We start from the raw sequence: 16,345 nt of genomic DNA, 5'->3' as shown, positions 1-16,345 counted from the left end.
TCATCACAGGAACCATTCTAGTGAACCTTTGATTTTTGATCCTGAAATGTGAACCTGTCCTTAGTTGCTTTCATATTTTACTGGCACCACAAGTTCTGAATCACAGGTCTTAAGTAGATTATGGCTCCGGCCAAAGATACACTTGACAGAATCACTAAGTTTGACAGCCGGGAATATCCCAGTTTTAGCCTATCTGGCCAGTAGATCTTTGATGTGGCTACTAGCTGTTAGAAACCCATGGATCAGCATTAACACACTAAAATGTTTCTTCACTTGTAGAATTCTCGCCTACCTGCTGTGGATTTCCAGCATTTTCTGTATATATTTCTTTTATAGTTCATTGTTTTTTTCATTTCATCTCTTCAACCCTAATCATTTCTTAAAGGGGTATCACCACAACACAAGGTAGACACTGACCATACTATGTCTGTACCAGCTAGATATTTCAAGAACAGTCTATCAGATCTAACAGCAAATTTGCTGGGAATAGATAATGAGAAATGCTGCAGCAAAGAGCATTTACTCTACCCTAATCTTCTGCACTTTAAGTGCTGTAAGCTACAGGGCTATGGGCCAGGTGAAGGAAGGTGGGATTAGAAAGGGCACCAAGGTGTCCTCAGGCTGGCATGAACAAGATGGGCCGAATGATCTCCTTCTGTGCTGTAACATTTCTATGGTTGTTGTTTTTGTTAATGACTATTTCAATTCTTTCCTAGCTTGCCTCCCACCTTCCACTCTCAATCATTTTAAAGTCATTCAAAACTCCGCAGCTGTATCTTAACTCAAACCAGTCTTGTTCGTCCATTCCTCAATTCATCCATCACCCTTGTGCTTGCTGACCAAGATTGCCTCCCGATCAACCAAAACCCCAGTTGGCTCTCTGGCCCTGCAACCCTCTGAGATCTCAATGGCCCTCTAATTCTAACCTCTTGTGGACCCCCATTTCTTTGGCTCCTCAATTGGTGACCATGCCTTGAGCTCCCTAAGCCCAATGCTTTGGAACTCTCATGCTAAACGTCTCCACTTTGCCACTCCTTTGCACACACTTGCATTCCATGGAAGATGCAAGTCACATTCGCAGTGAGAGACAATGGCAGCCCAGCCAAAATTCCATTGACTGTCAACGGGACTGGACGATCCCAGCAGTGGATGGGGCTGGAAAATCCCGCCCAATGGCTTTGTTGCACAAGGGTATTAATGATCACGGAAGCAAGGTAAATAGATGGAGTCAAGGTACAAATCAGCCATGATCAAATGGAATGGCGAAACAGGCTTGATGGGCTAAATGGCCTACTGCTGTTCCTATGTTCCTATAAAATTATAAGCCACAAATGAGGGAGAGCATATGGAGATGATAGGAGAGTTAAAGACTGAGTTCTGTTGGGGCATGAAAAGTCCCCATTGTGGATCAGGAAGAATAGGGATGATGGGCTAATGTCCAATGTGTGGTGGATGGCAAATTTGTCAGGCCCCTTCTTTCTGATCTTCAGACATGCCTAAAAAAGGGGCCTGAAAATTTAGCAGTGGAAGACTCATGCAAAATAGGTGGGAACTGTCCCACTGCTGCATTTGGTATCATTGCATCAATTTACATCATAAAAATGAGTGCAGTACACGTCAATTTCTGCTTCTATATTTTTCTAACAGACATAAAACCAAATGCACTTTATTTCAGTAGAGGGTCCGATATGCAAGGGTGTTCAAGAGAGCAAATGGAGTCACATAGGTCTGTACTAAATTAATGGAGTCACTTAGAGCAGCAGTAAAAATGGTTTGTGTAGAAAGTGGAAACAGGCTTACTGTAGAATTGCTCATGAGGGCTGGGGACATGAGATACAGGTAAGGATTAAAGTTCTTTTTGGGACAGCTGAACATATGGGGTTGGAACAATTTATTTTTTGATTCATTGAAATATAAAGTGGCCTTGAAGGGAGTGCAGCGTAGATTTATCAGAATGATACCTGGACTCAAAGGTTTAAATTACAAGGAGAGATTACAAAAGCTAAGGATGTGTTCCTGGTAATGTGGGAAGTTAATGGATGATGTGATTTTCGTGTTCAAGATATTGGGTTTCACCAGGGCCACTTGGCTCCAGATCTTATTACAGCTTTGGTCCAAACAAGAGCAAAAGAGTAGAATTCTAGAGAAGAGGTGAGGGTGACTGCCCTTGACATCAATGCAGCATTTGACCAAGCGTGGCATCAAGGAGCCTGAGCAAAACTTGAGGCAATGGTAATTGGGCAAAACTCTCCATTGGTTGGAATCATACCTAGCACAAAGTAAGTTGATTGTGGTTATTGGAGGCCAACCATCTCAGCCCAAGACATCTCTGTGGAGTTCCTCAGGTCCACCCATCTTCAGCTGCTTCATCAATGACCTTCCCACCAGCATAAGGTCAGAAGTGGAGATGAAGTTCACTGATAATTGCACAATGTTCAGCACCATTCACAACTCCTCAAGTATTGAAGCAGTCCATGTCCATTTGCAACAAGACTGGTCGACATTCAGACTTGGGCCCATAAGATTATAAGATGGTAAGGTTGATAAGTGGCAAGTAACATTCATGCCAAACAAGTGTCAGGCAATGATCATCACCAACAAGAGGGAATCTATCTCCCCTTGACATTCAATGGCATTGCAATTACCAAATCCCCCATTATAAGCATCCTGGGGTTACCAGAAACTGAACTAGACAAGCCATGTAAATACTGTGGCTATAAGAACAGATCAGAGGCTGAGAGTCCTGCAGTGAATAACTCACCTCCTGACTAATAGAAACATAGAAAATAGGAGCAGGAGTAGACCATTCAGCCCTTCAAGCCTGCTCCTCCATTCATTATGATCATGGCTGATCATCCAACTCAACAGCCTGCTTCCGCTTTCTTCCCATATCCTTTGATCCCTTTCGCCCCAATAGCTATATCTAACTCCTTCTTGAAAACATATAATGTTTGGCCTCAACTACTTTCTGTGGTAGCGAATTCCACAGGCTCACCACTGTCTGTGTGAAGAAATTTCTCCTCATCTCAGTTCTAAGTGGTCTACCTCGTCTCCTCAGACTGTGACCTCTGGTTCTGGACTCCCCCACCATCGGGAACATCCTTCCTGCATCTACCCTGTCTAGTCCTGTTCGAATTTTACAGGTTTCTTTGAGATCCCCCCTCATTCTTCTGAACTCCAGCGAATATAATCCTAACCGACTCAATTTCTCCTCATATGTCAGTCCCGCCTTCCCAGGAATCAGTCTGGTAAACCTTCGCTGCACTCCCTCTATAGCAAGAACATACTTGCTCAGATAAGACCAAAACTGCACACAATATTCCAGGTGTGGTCTCACCAAGACCCTGTATAATTGCAGCAAGACATCCCTGCTCCTGTACTCAAATCCTCTCGCAATGAAGGCCAACATGCCATTTGCCCGCCTGCTGCACCTGCATGCTCATCTTCAGCGACTGGTGTACGAGGACATCCAGGACTCCCCAAAGTCTGTCCACCATCCGCAAGGCACAAGTCAGGAGTGGGATGGATTATTGTCCAATTTCTTGGATGAGTGCAGCTCCAACAACATTCAAAACGTTCAACACCATCTAGCAGCCCACTTGATCAGCAACCCATCTGCCACCTTAAACATTCACTCCCTCCATCACTGGCACACACACTGGCAGCAGTGTGTACCATTTACACAGTGCACTGCAGCAAGAAATCCAAATTTTAAAGAAAACAAATTATTAGAAAATTATGGAAGTGTGCTGATTGGTTGATAAGTGAACTCTGAATGGTCGATGAGCTGCCAGGAGAGTGTACCAGGGAACAGCTGTCCCCCAAGCTTCTGTTTAAATTCAAAATGGCAAGTAAACTCTGATTGGTTGAGGCATTGCCATGAGGAATGCATCAAAGGACAGCTGTCCATCAAGCTTTTGTTTAATTGAAAAAGCTTCAATGCCTGAACATGTTCTTTCTGTTTGCAGGGGACAGGGCTGTGTGTATGAATCAGAGTCCATTTCTAACCAATCAGAATCTGAAATTAATAAATTTTCATTAGCCAAAGGTGTCAGGGAATATGGGGCAAAGGCAGATGTATGAATTGAGGTTGTAGATCGACCATGATCTCATTAAATGTCGGAACAGCATTGAGGGACTAAGTAGCTGCTTCTGTTCCTATGTTCCTACAGTGCCAGACATGCATTCCCCAGCACTGAAATCCCTCGCTCCGATGAGCGCAAAAAATTCACCAAGAAATTGAAATGAAAAATGACACACACAGCTAGTGTTCCTCTGAAGCTGTGGAGATTTATTCCCCAATCAGAAAAGCAAATAGAAGATGCATTTTCTAAATGAGCTACAGAGATACAACACAGTCTACACTCCACCTTCACAACTTTGGAATGCTTTTAACAATTTAAAATGTCCTTGTAAATATAAAGAATGAAAATTGAGAGACTGACATACCCAGTAAAAAGCAGGTTGTTATTGGATTTGTAATCTGAGAACTGTTTATTTCTCAAGCATGATCTTATTAACTATTTAATATTGAATGCTGTTCTTTACTCCTTGAAAACTGATATATTTTTTATGGCATAATATTGTGTCACATCGTAATTCCCAGTGTAACGCAGCGCTTAAAGCAAAGGATAATGCCAATTTGCGAATGATGCCTCAGGCATGACAGATAATGAACATTAACAGCATCATTTTGTCTCCCCAGATTCTGATCTTTTCAGTTTCAGTTTTAGAAGCTGTGTAGAACAGGATCAGGAAGTCTACAGCGATTAAATGAAATTGAGTTTTGCTATCAATTTAAGAAGGAATAGACTGTTTACACTTAAAAACAAGTGTGAATAATAAATGTAGTTCACATTCCGGTCCATATGTATGTGTGTCATTGTTATGTTGGGATCAGTAAAAGATCAAACCTATACAGCAACCAATTGGTAAAATAAATGCAAAACAAAAACAAAAATACCTGGAAAACTCAGCAGGTCTGACAGCATCTGCGGAGAGGAATACAGTTAACGTTTCGAGTCCGAATGACTCTTCATTAAAATAAATGGTATATTAGCCTTTATTGCAAGGGAGTTGGTGTACAAGAACAATGAGGTCTTTCTACTATTATACAGGCTTTAATGTGCATAGTTTTGGTCTCCATATTTAAAGAAGGATATACTTACATTGGAGACAGTACAGCAAATGTTCACTTGATTGATTCCTGGGATGAGGGCATTATCCTATGATGAGCGACTGAGTAAATTGGGCCTATATTCTCTGGTGTTTAGAAGAATATCATTGACACATACAAGATTTTGAAGGGACTTGACAGGGTAAACACTGAGAGGTTCTTTCCCCTGAATCTAGAAGACTGGGACACAGTCTCAGGATAAGGGGTTAATTAGTTAGGACTGAGATGAGGGGATTTTTTTTTCATTCAGGGAGTTTTGAGTCTTTGGAATTGTCTACCCCAGAGAGTTGTTGAGTATATTCAACGCTGGGATGGGGGGAGGAGGGGTTGGGGGAGATGGCGGTGTAGCGGTAATGACTCATCAGAGTCATTCGGACTCGAAGCGTCAACCGTATTCCTCTCCGCAGATGCTGTTCTACCTGCTGACTTTTTCCACGTATTTTTGTTTTTGTTTCAGATTTCCAGCATTCGCAGTATTTTGCTTTTATTTTAGCCTTTTCATCAACCCGCCAACCATAAGGTTGGACGGGCAGCAAAAAACTTGATTCAATACATTGTTAATGGCCTTAATGGGCCTTTTAGTTGTCAGCGGGCGCGTGCACCTGCCAACCGAAATATCACATGAGTGCGCGATGACGTTGGGTTGGACAGCCGACATCATCGCGTGTCACCCAACTGAGCGTAATACTCTGGCCCAGAGCCCAAGCTAATACATTGAAGACATGAGTTCAAATCCCATCAAAGCAGCTGGTAGAATTTAAACTCAATGAATAAATCTGGAATTGAAAGCTAATCTCAGTAATAGTGACTATGATAACTAACATCCAGGTTCACTAAAGTCCTTTAGGGAAGGAAATCTGCTGCCCTTACCTGGTCTGACCTATATATGACTCCAGACCACAGTAATGTGGTTGACTTTTAACTACCCTCTGAAATGGCCTAGCAAGCCACTCAGTTCAAGGGCAATTAGGGATGGGCAAAGAAATCCTTGCCAGTGAAGCACAAATCCCATGAAAGAATAAAGAAAAAAAAACACAGTCAAGAGTACCGAGAGCTCCTCAATAGAGAGAGTACAGGACAGATTCATTCAAATACTGCTTAGTATGAGGAAATAAAAATAGAAAATAAAGATTTCAAAGTTGGGGCTGTTTTCAGACAGGAGATGTTTATACTTAGGAAGGGATAGAACACGGTGGATAAAAACAGACTTCATTGAGACTGAGGGGATTTAGAATGAGGGAGACATAGGGCAGAATTTTCTGTGCTCATTGGCGTGGATGTCATGGCGGGTGTGGGTGGACAATGTGGTGGGAAGGCCAAAAATCAGTTTCAAGCTGTCGTGAAACCAGTTTGCAGTCACCTGCTGCGCCCATCAATGGTGGGCCACATTTCCCGCCGCTGGACACCTGGAACTTTATTTTCATACATTTGCAGATTATGATAAGCGTTGCCCACTGGAAACATCCCCCCACACCGATCATCCGACCACATCAGCATGATTGCACACCAACATGTTCCACAAGTGTACGTAAGTGACATGCACTTGGCAAGCTGCACTTTCCTGGGGTCTTCGAGGTTTGTTTGCCTACCTTGCTTCTGACAGTGTTTGCAGTCATGGGTGCAAGGTTTTGTATGCAGAACCACATCACTTTTAGGAGTGCTCACGGTCTGGTCTGTGCCTACCAGACCAGCCGCAAGGTTGCAGGGTGAGGGCTGTATCCTGATAATGAAGGAAAAACACCAAATTGCATTCAGAAATACTGGACTTTAAAAATAAGACCTGAGGTTTTAAAAATGCACACAAGCCACTGGCTGGAATGCTGCAGGGTGACACCCTAAGAGATAAGGGGAACCCCTCCCTGTTGCCAGACAAGCTACTCCTAAAGACACCCAGAAACTAATTGCTCCCTCCGGTAGAGACAATGGGACATAATGGGAGATGAGTATCATCTCATCTAGAAATCCTGTGAGCAATGCCTAGGCCGATTTGTGAATTCGCTTCCTGCTTCGAATATACAAAGAAGGGGGTTAAAAGTGAGCTGAAAGCTGCCCCAATATCTGTCTGTTGGTGGGTGTTCTGAGACAGAGCAAGTGCTGGAAGTTTGACTCAGAAGGAACAGCCACACACACTACCCCTGCAGATCAACATTTTGCAGGTATCCCGATCTCTCTCCCTCTCTACTGAATTCAACACTACTGGAGCCTCGAAACTGACTATTCATCTACTGGAGTCAATTCTACTGGAATATCAAATCGCAACGGCCGCAACAATCAATCACCTACTCCCCACGAGTCAAGGACTGTTCTGTAAAACTTTTTTTTATATAAACATATTCACTTACTTCAAGCTAAAATGCTGAATAAAGGCAGAGAGCCAGTTCATCCCTTCTCACCTGGGGTATAACAATTTGGGGCTGCCCCAGCCAGACTGTGACAAATTAAGGGGTCTCGCCTGGATCAACAACTTTGGGGAACCTCACTGGGGGGTGAGTCGTAACAAACTGGAGCGCTCGTCCGGGATTTGAACAAATTGGGGGCTCGGAGTCTGGAATATCTTTTTCCACAGATGAAACGAATGAATTAGAGTGGAGAAAGTAAATTATCCTTTTGAAATCAATTTTTTTAGAAACTGCAAAACTGCTTTCTTGAGTGTATGCTGCTGAAGTGTTAAAATGTCCACTTTTGATGCCAGTACCTTTCTAGCAGAACTAGAAGCAGTTACTTCTGAGGGTCTAGAAGTTCTGTCCCTCGAACAGTTAAAAAAGTTAGTGAGGTGTTTAGGATTAGAATTTCGGCTGAAAGCCAGAAAACCTGAAACCTTAAAAGGGGCGGCTAATGGTCGACGGATGGAAAATGAGGAAGATGAAACGGATAGCATAGCAGCAGAGAGATTAAAATTGGAGAAGTGGAAAATAGAATTTCAGGAGAGAGAGAGAAAAGGAAAGAGGATTTCAGGAAAGGGCACAAAGGGAGCAGAGAGAATTTCAGGAGAGGAAAGGAAATTTCGAATTAAAACAGCTTGAACGAAGGAGCAGGCATCCCACTGGGGTCCTTTGAAGACACCACTAGCTTGGACTTAAGGGCTGAGGCAACCCGGTTCACTCATCCACTCCCTAAGTTTGATGAAGCAGAGGTGGAAGCCTTCTTTATGTCTTTCAAGCGGTTAGCACAGCAGTTAGTGGCCAGTCCAACGGTGGTCCCTATTACTGTAGAGTAAGATTTCAGGTAAAGCTTACAAGGTTTACTCCCTCCTCCCTGAGGAAAGTGTCACTGACCATGAGGAAGTGAAAAGGGCTATCTTAAGTGTGTACCATTTAGGGCCGGAGGCATACCGTCAAAAATTCTGTACCCTCAGGAAACGGCCTAACCAGATGTACCTGGAATCTGAACTTAAGCAAATTGATTTTGACCAGTGGGTGTGGGAAATTAAAACAGAAGTCACTTATGAAAACTTCAGTGAAATAACTTTCCTTGAGGAATTTACAAACTCCCTACCCTTTCCAATAAGAACACGCCTGGAGGAGCTGAGGGTCACAGGGCCAGGCAGGCAGCCACACTGGCTGGCAATTATGAGTTGATCCACAACCCCGTGTTCCTCGGCTAATCACCCCTACCCAACTGGGAAGGATAGAAAGGGGGGAAAGTGATAGGAAACTGAGCGCCCATGGGAGAAAGGGAAATTCTAGGGCCCTCACACACCACCTCGGTGGGACCTAGTTCTAGAGTAGGCACGGGAAAACAATCTGGTGAGCACATTGCACTTTCTGGTCCACAGCAGATGGCGGCGGGGACTTCCCAGGTTGCCGGCACTCGGAGGACTGCTGGAAGCCAGAAATCTGCTGAGTCCGAGTCAGATGATGAGGCTCTGGACTCGGTCATACCTCAGTTGCTGGAGCTGCAAAGGCAAGCTAGAGAACATCAGGAAGGCACTCCTAAGATTGCAAGGCACAATGAAGGAATCCGTCCACCTTCAATCTGAGCTGATAGTAACGGCATGCCAATACACCAAGGTCAACACAGGCAGGATGGCAGCCCCATGGAGACCTTGATCCAGGACATTGGTCCTGCACTGCTGCGCGGGTTGAACTCCATTACTGATGCCATATCTGGCCTCTGGCAGTGTCAACGCAACAGGGCTGCGGGGCAGCTCTATCTTACTCCATCTTCCCCTTCTCCTCAAGGAGTCAGCTAGGGGCCCTCGGGCACCCATAGGAGGAGGATCAGCAGGTGCACATCCTGGGGCCATCTAACCAGTTGACTCTGGGAGTGTCCGGCCCATCCCAATCCCCTCTTTCTGTGACCCTAGCAGTTCCAGTCTGCATGCCAAGGAGAGATCCACTGCTAAACAGCAGAACCCCGAAAGCAGGCCAGGGCCCTCCAGGTCTCAGCCCTCCAGCCTGTGAAGGTCATCACAGACAGGGCTTGGCAGTCAGCAGACTGCTTCCACATCCATTGTGGATGTTGGGGGGAGCACTAAGACAGTTAGGGTTAGGAAGATTAAGAAGATGTAGTTGCACAGCAAGGGCATGTGTGTTAATCACTTATACATTATGTTTACTATTGTAAATAAACTCCCAAGAATGTCTCCTTGCCTATGGCTCCTTATTCTGATGAGCAGTGTTTGTGTCCTTCTGATGTGAAACCTTAGGTCCTTCCCAGTCCAGTGCCTTTGCCCTGTGGTTTGTTCAGTCCACTTACCAAAATGATGATCCAGCTTCACACTCCCTGGACACATTACTGATGCCTGCACCTCGACAGTGCTAATCGTTGCTGCCAGGATGTGGTGGGCAGGCGTCACAAGGTTCTGTCATTCTTTCTATGTGGTCTTAGCATCTTTAGGGTAGGGCTGGCCCCCATCTCTTCAGCATCTGTGACCAATGATGCTGTCCGCCTGAAGGAGTCAGGTGCTGAAAGTGGACAAAGGATCAGGTGCATTTAAAATTTCACGGCTGCGCCTCCGTGATATGATCCTGATCACAGCGCGCAAGCGAGCTGCTCTCAGGCGGACAGGAGTCAGGCATTCACAGATGCTATGTGAAGATCTATCGAGTGTCCTTACTGCACATCGTCATTATCCTCCTGGAATTGAGTGACTCTTAGGGCCTCTGCTGCCTTTCCATGACAGGGGTCTTATCATAGCGGGTATGTGCACTGCCATCAGCCAGACGATGTCAAACGTTCATATGCAATGTGAGGATCTATGGTGTCTCCTCACGGCATGGCGTCATCATTCTCGATGAGAGCTATGAGGGCTACCCGAGCATGTTTGCCTCGTCTGGCCAGTGCGATGGCCTCACCCGCATCATCCTTGCCTTCGTGGACGTCCTCTCCCTCATCCCCGTCAATGACCTCCTTATCGGAGGAGACCTCCAGCTCCTCCATCTCCTCAGCCAGCTCTTCTCCCCACTACAGCGCCAGGTTGTAAAGGGCACAGCAGGCAACGACAAAGCGTGATACCCTCTGGGCTCCACCAGTCCGGTCCAGGCACCGGATCCTCATTTTCAGCATCCTGATGTTGCAGCATGAACCTCGTTGTACCTTCACTTTGCTGCAGTCTGAGGCCACTGCACAGGTATCATCAGCGACATCCTCTGCAGGTAGCTCTGGTCCCCGAGCAGCCATCCCTGGAACCTGGAAGACGTCAGGGATCTGTGGCCGACTGAGAAAGTAGGATTTATGGACGCTCCCTGGAAACCGTGTGCACACCTGCAAGATGCATTTGTGGTGGTCGCTCACCAGCTGAACATTCAGCGAGTGGAAGCCCTTGCGGTTGACATAGCTGACCGCTTGTTGCAACAGAGATCTGAGCACCACATGAGTTCAGTCAATAGCACCCTGCACCTGTGGGAAGCCTGAGATCTGGGCAAATCCGGTCATTCTTCCATTCTGGCTTTCCTGGTCCCGGGCGAAATGCACAAAGTTTTGTGCCTTCGCAAAGATGGTGTCCGTGACCTCATGGATGCATTTATGGGTGGACGCTTGTGATATCCCACAGAGGTCACCCGGGAGCCCTGAAAGGAGCCACTGGTGTATAAATTGAGCACCGTGGTCACTTTCACGGCCATAGCAGTGGATGCCCTCTATGTCCCCATGTCCCCAAATCCTGCAGTAGATGGCAGATATGACCAACCAGTTCCCTAGACATACACAGTTTTTGGTGACACTGGTTCTCTGTCATTTGCAGGAAAGCTGGCATGTACAGACCCTGGGTCTAGCGAGGTGTTGACAACCGATGGCTCACTGTGGCTCTTCAGCAGCATGTGCAGGAACCCTAGCTGCCCCTTCTTCCTGAGGATGCTGCTCCTGCCTCTACTCAGTCAAGCACCTCCATCACTCTCCTTTGTCTCTGCTCTCTCTAAGCCATGAAGCATACAGCTCCATGCTCCTGGTGTACTCCTCCTGCAGGATGAAAAGAGAAAGATGCCTGGGTTAGCATGGGTATTCTAAGAACCTCAGTTGGCTAAGTCTTAAGGCCCCTTAACGCATCTCCAAGAGTGCTGGCCACCACTTGGATGGCCAGAGTTTAATGCGCTGCATGGCTGCCCGAGACTCCACCAAACTCCGCCTCACTCCACCTGACTGATTAGCGGCAGCTTCACGCATTGGATTTCATGCTGTGCTCTCAGCTCAGGTGCAGGCATTCTCCTAACCTGCACTGCAAGGCTACACTGTTAGCTAGAACCAAGGCGGGGACGGTCCAAACCTGAATAGTGATATTGTAAGGGGCTGTGAGCGCCTCCACCAGTGACTGCTCCATGGCCAGCTTTCGCAAGGAGATTGTACAATGTGCGCAGATGTCCAATTGTTCTGCAGCCCCCTAAAATGCTCATTAGTTTGCAGTCTGTGCTCGAGGGGTGAAAAGCACTGGAGCATTTGGTGGCACTTTGATGCCTCTGCATTACTTGAGTGGGCAGATAGGTTAGAGGCCCGACTTCAAGCATGTTAATGTGGCTGCGTCTGAACTGTCTCAGTTGAAGAGGAATGGCCGCTTTATACAAGGTTTCCCTAATGCTAGCTGCTTCCCTCCCCACCCCACCACATGTGCTTATGCCCTACCATTAACCACAGTGCAGCCCTTGTACCTCCCCTGCCCCCAACTTACCTCAACTGCAGTGCAGCTCTTGCCCCACCCCACCCCAACTTGCCTCTGCTGCAGGGCAGCTCTTGCCCCGGCACCGCACTGTCAGCCAGCTGGAAAAAAGCGACTTGCCTGTGCCCTCGCCTGAATGTGCGGCACCCCAACCTTGAAGTCCAACAGGCAACCCTCACAAGCGCTGTGCAACGTTACTGTGCACTCACTTTGAGTTCCCCTCGAAGTTCAGCTCAGCAATATATGCTGTTGTGAAACACGTCGGTGTGCAATCACACTGGTGTGCTTGGATATCCATCGTGAGGGTATGATTCCGGCCAACTGGCCTTATAATGATGTGCTGATGTATTACAATGAGGTTCCTGACATCTGACGGTGGGAAACATGGCCCACCATTGGTGGGCAGTGCGGATGATTGCAAACTGGTTTCATTATTTCGATTTTTGGCCTTCCTGCCATATTGTCGGCTCAAGCCCACCAAGATGCCCGATGCCAGTGGGCACAGAAAATTCTGCCCATCGTACAAATTTGGGACGATTCCGCCCATAGATTATAAGTTTAAATGGAAGAGTTTTAGGGCAGAGAAAGGAGAATCTTTCTTTAGACAGAGCTAAATACCATAGCTGTGAATTTCCTCTGGTTTTCCACCATACTTCCAGCAACGTAATGGTTGCAGAGCAGGAGCAGTTAGTGGAAAATCTCAGTCCATGTCAGCATTTAAGAATCAGTTAGGCCATTGATTGAGGCAAAGGGGAATATAAGGATATTAGAATAGGGCAGGTCTATGGAATTAGGATAACTTTGCATGTGGTGGGATAACAGTAGCATGATTCTGTTAAAAGCAAAATACTGCGGATGCTGGAAATCTGAAACAAAAACAGGAAATGCTGGAAAAACTCAGCAGGTCTAACAGCATCTGTGGAGAAAAAGAACAGAGCTAATGTTTCGAGTCCGTATGACTCTGGCCATCCAAGTGTTATGTTTCCATGTAGTTGCAATGTAACATCAATGCAGGTGACACAGTAAAATTGCCTTGGCTGTTTTTTATTGAAGAACCCTCTTCTTCACACACTCCAATATCCAGGCTGGGAATAGTGACATTTTGCTACAAACCTTTTGAACAATAAGAGTGACATAGTTATAAGAACATCTGGGTAGTCCACGGCAAGTAATTCAACTCCTAACTCCCCAAAGTATCAACAACACTGAGGAAGCTTGACACCATCCAGGACAAAGCAGCCCATTTGGTTGCCACCCTATCTACCACCTTAAACATTCACTCCCTCCACCACCCACGATCTACAAGATGAACTGCAGCAACTCACCAGGGCTCATTCGAGAGCACCTTCAAAACCCATGACTTCTACCGCCTAGAAGGGCAAAGGCAGCAGATGCATGGGAACACCACCACCTGCAATTTCTACTCCAAGCCACACACCACCCTGACTTGGGAATATATATTTTTTTATTCATTCATGGGATGTGGGCATTGATGGTTAGGCCAGCATTTATCGCCCGTCTCTAATTGTCCTTGAGAAGGTGGTGGTGAGCTGCCTTCTCAAACGGCTGCAGTCCATTGTTGTAGGTACACCCACAGTGCTGTTAGAAAGGGAGTTCCAGGATTTTGACCCAGCGACAGTGAGCCAGACACTCACTCACACTCTCTCTCTCTCCTTGACACACACACACACTCAATCTCTCCCTCTCACACACACACTCATTCTCTCCCTTCCTCTCTCTCACACACACATACACGCACAGTCACAAACACTCTCTCATTCTCTCCCTCTCACACACACACTCGCTCTGTTTCACTCTCTCACACACACACAGACACAAACACACACGCTCTTATTCTCTCCCTCCCACACACACATGATCACTCTCCCTCTTTCACACACACAAATTCTCACACTCACACACTCACTCACTCCCTTACAGACACACATTCACCTTGTTTCTCTCACGGACTCTCTCTCACTCTCACGCACTCTCTCTCACGCACTCTCACGCACTCTCTCATGCACTCTCTCTCACGCACTCTCTCTCACATGCACTCTCTCTCATGCACTCTCTCTCTCACACACTCATGCACTCACTCTATCTCTCTCACGCACGCACTCTCAAGTAATCTCTCACGGACTCTCTCTCATGCGCTTTCTCTCACACACTCTCTCACGCACTCTCTCTCTCTCATGCACTCTCTCTCACGCAATCTCTCTCTCACGCACTCTCTCTCACGCACTGTCTCTCTCTCTCTCACGCACTCTCTCACTCTCTCACGCACTCTCTCACACTCTCATGCACTCTCTCCCACTCTCTCACGTGCTCTCTCTCTCCCACTCTCTCACGCGCTCTCTCTCACACTCTCTCTCATGGACTCTCTCACTCACACTCTCTCTCATGCAATCACTCTCTCACACTCTATCTTTCTCACGCACTCTCTCTCACGCACTCTCTCTCACACTCTCTCTCACACTCTCTCATGCACTATCTCACGCACCCTCTCACGCACTCTCTCACAGTCTCTCTCACACACTCTCTCACGCACTCTCTCTCTCACGCACTCTCTCTCACGCACTCTCTCTCACACTCTCGCGCACTCTCTCATACTCTATCATGCACTCTCTCTCTCACATTCTCTCTCACGCACTCTCTCTCTCACTCTCTCATGCACTCTCTCTCAGGAACTCTCTCTTTCACGCACCCTCTCTCTCTCACACTCTTTCACAAACTCTCTCTCACGAACTCTCTCTCTCACTCTCACATATTCTCTCTCATGCACTGTCTCTCTCACACACTCTCTCTCTCTCACGCACTCTCTCTCACGCACTCTCTCACGCACTCTCTCACACTCTCTCACGCACTCTCTCTCACTCTCACGCACTCTCTCTCTCACACTCTCTCACGCACTCACTCTCACACTCTCTCACGCACTCACTCACACTCTCTCACGCACTCTCTCTCACACTCTCTCCCTCATGCACTCTTTCTCTCACACTCTCTCTCATGCACTCACTCTCACACTCTATCTCTCTCACGCACTCACTCTCTCACGCACTCTCTCTCGCACTCTCTCTCGCACTCTCTCTTGCACTCTCTCTCATGCACTCTCTCTCTCTCACGCACTCACTCTCTCACGCACTCACTCTCTCACGCACTCACTCTCTCACGCACTATCTCTCACACTCTCTCACGCACTCTCTCACACTCTCTCTCTCTCACACTCTCTCACGCACTCTCTCACACTCTCTCTCTCTCACTCTCTCTCATGCACTCTCTTTCTCACGTACCCTCTCTCTCACGCACTCTCTGTCCCTCTTACACACTCTCTCTCTCTTACGCACTCTCTCTCAAGCACTCTCTCACTTTCATGCACTCTCTCACATTCATTCTCATGCACTCACTCTCTCACAGTCTATCTCTCTCATGCACTCTCTCTCCCTCTCTCACTCTCATACACTCTCTGACGCACCCTCTCTCACACTCGCTCTCACACTCTCTCTCTCTCATGCACTCTCTCTCTCACACTCTCTCACACACTCTCTCTCTCAAACTCTCTCACACTCCCTCATACTCTCTCTCTCATGCACTCTCCCTCTCACACTCTTTCACGCACTCTCTCTCACACACTCTCATACTCTCTCTCTCATGCATTCTTTCTCACGCACTCTCTCTCACACTCTCTCATGCACTCTTTTACACTCTCTCTCTCACGAACTCTCTCACATTCTCTCACGCACTCTCTCTCACACTCTCATGCACTCTCTCTCAAACTCTCTCTGTCACGCACTCTCTCTCTCACGCACTCTCTCACACTCTCTCACGCAATCTCTCTCACGCACTCTCTCGCGCTCTCTCGTGCACTCTCTCGCGCACTCTCTCACACACTCTCTCACTCTCATGCACACTCTCTCACACTCTCTCATGCACTCTCACACTCTCTCTCTCATACATTGTCTCTCTCACGCTCTCTCTCATGCATTCACTCTCACGCATGCACTCTCACGCACTCTCTCTCATGCACTCTCTCTCACGCACTCTCTCATGCATTCTCTCTCTCACACTCTCTCACTCAA

Source organism: Carcharodon carcharias, chromosome 6 (assembly GCF_017639515.1).
Source record: "Carcharodon carcharias isolate sCarCar2 chromosome 6, sCarCar2.pri, whole genome shotgun sequence".
In the NCBI taxonomy this organism is placed as follows: Eukaryota; Metazoa; Chordata; class Chondrichthyes; order Lamniformes; family Lamnidae; genus Carcharodon; species Carcharodon carcharias.
This window is presented reverse-complemented; position numbering follows the sequence as displayed.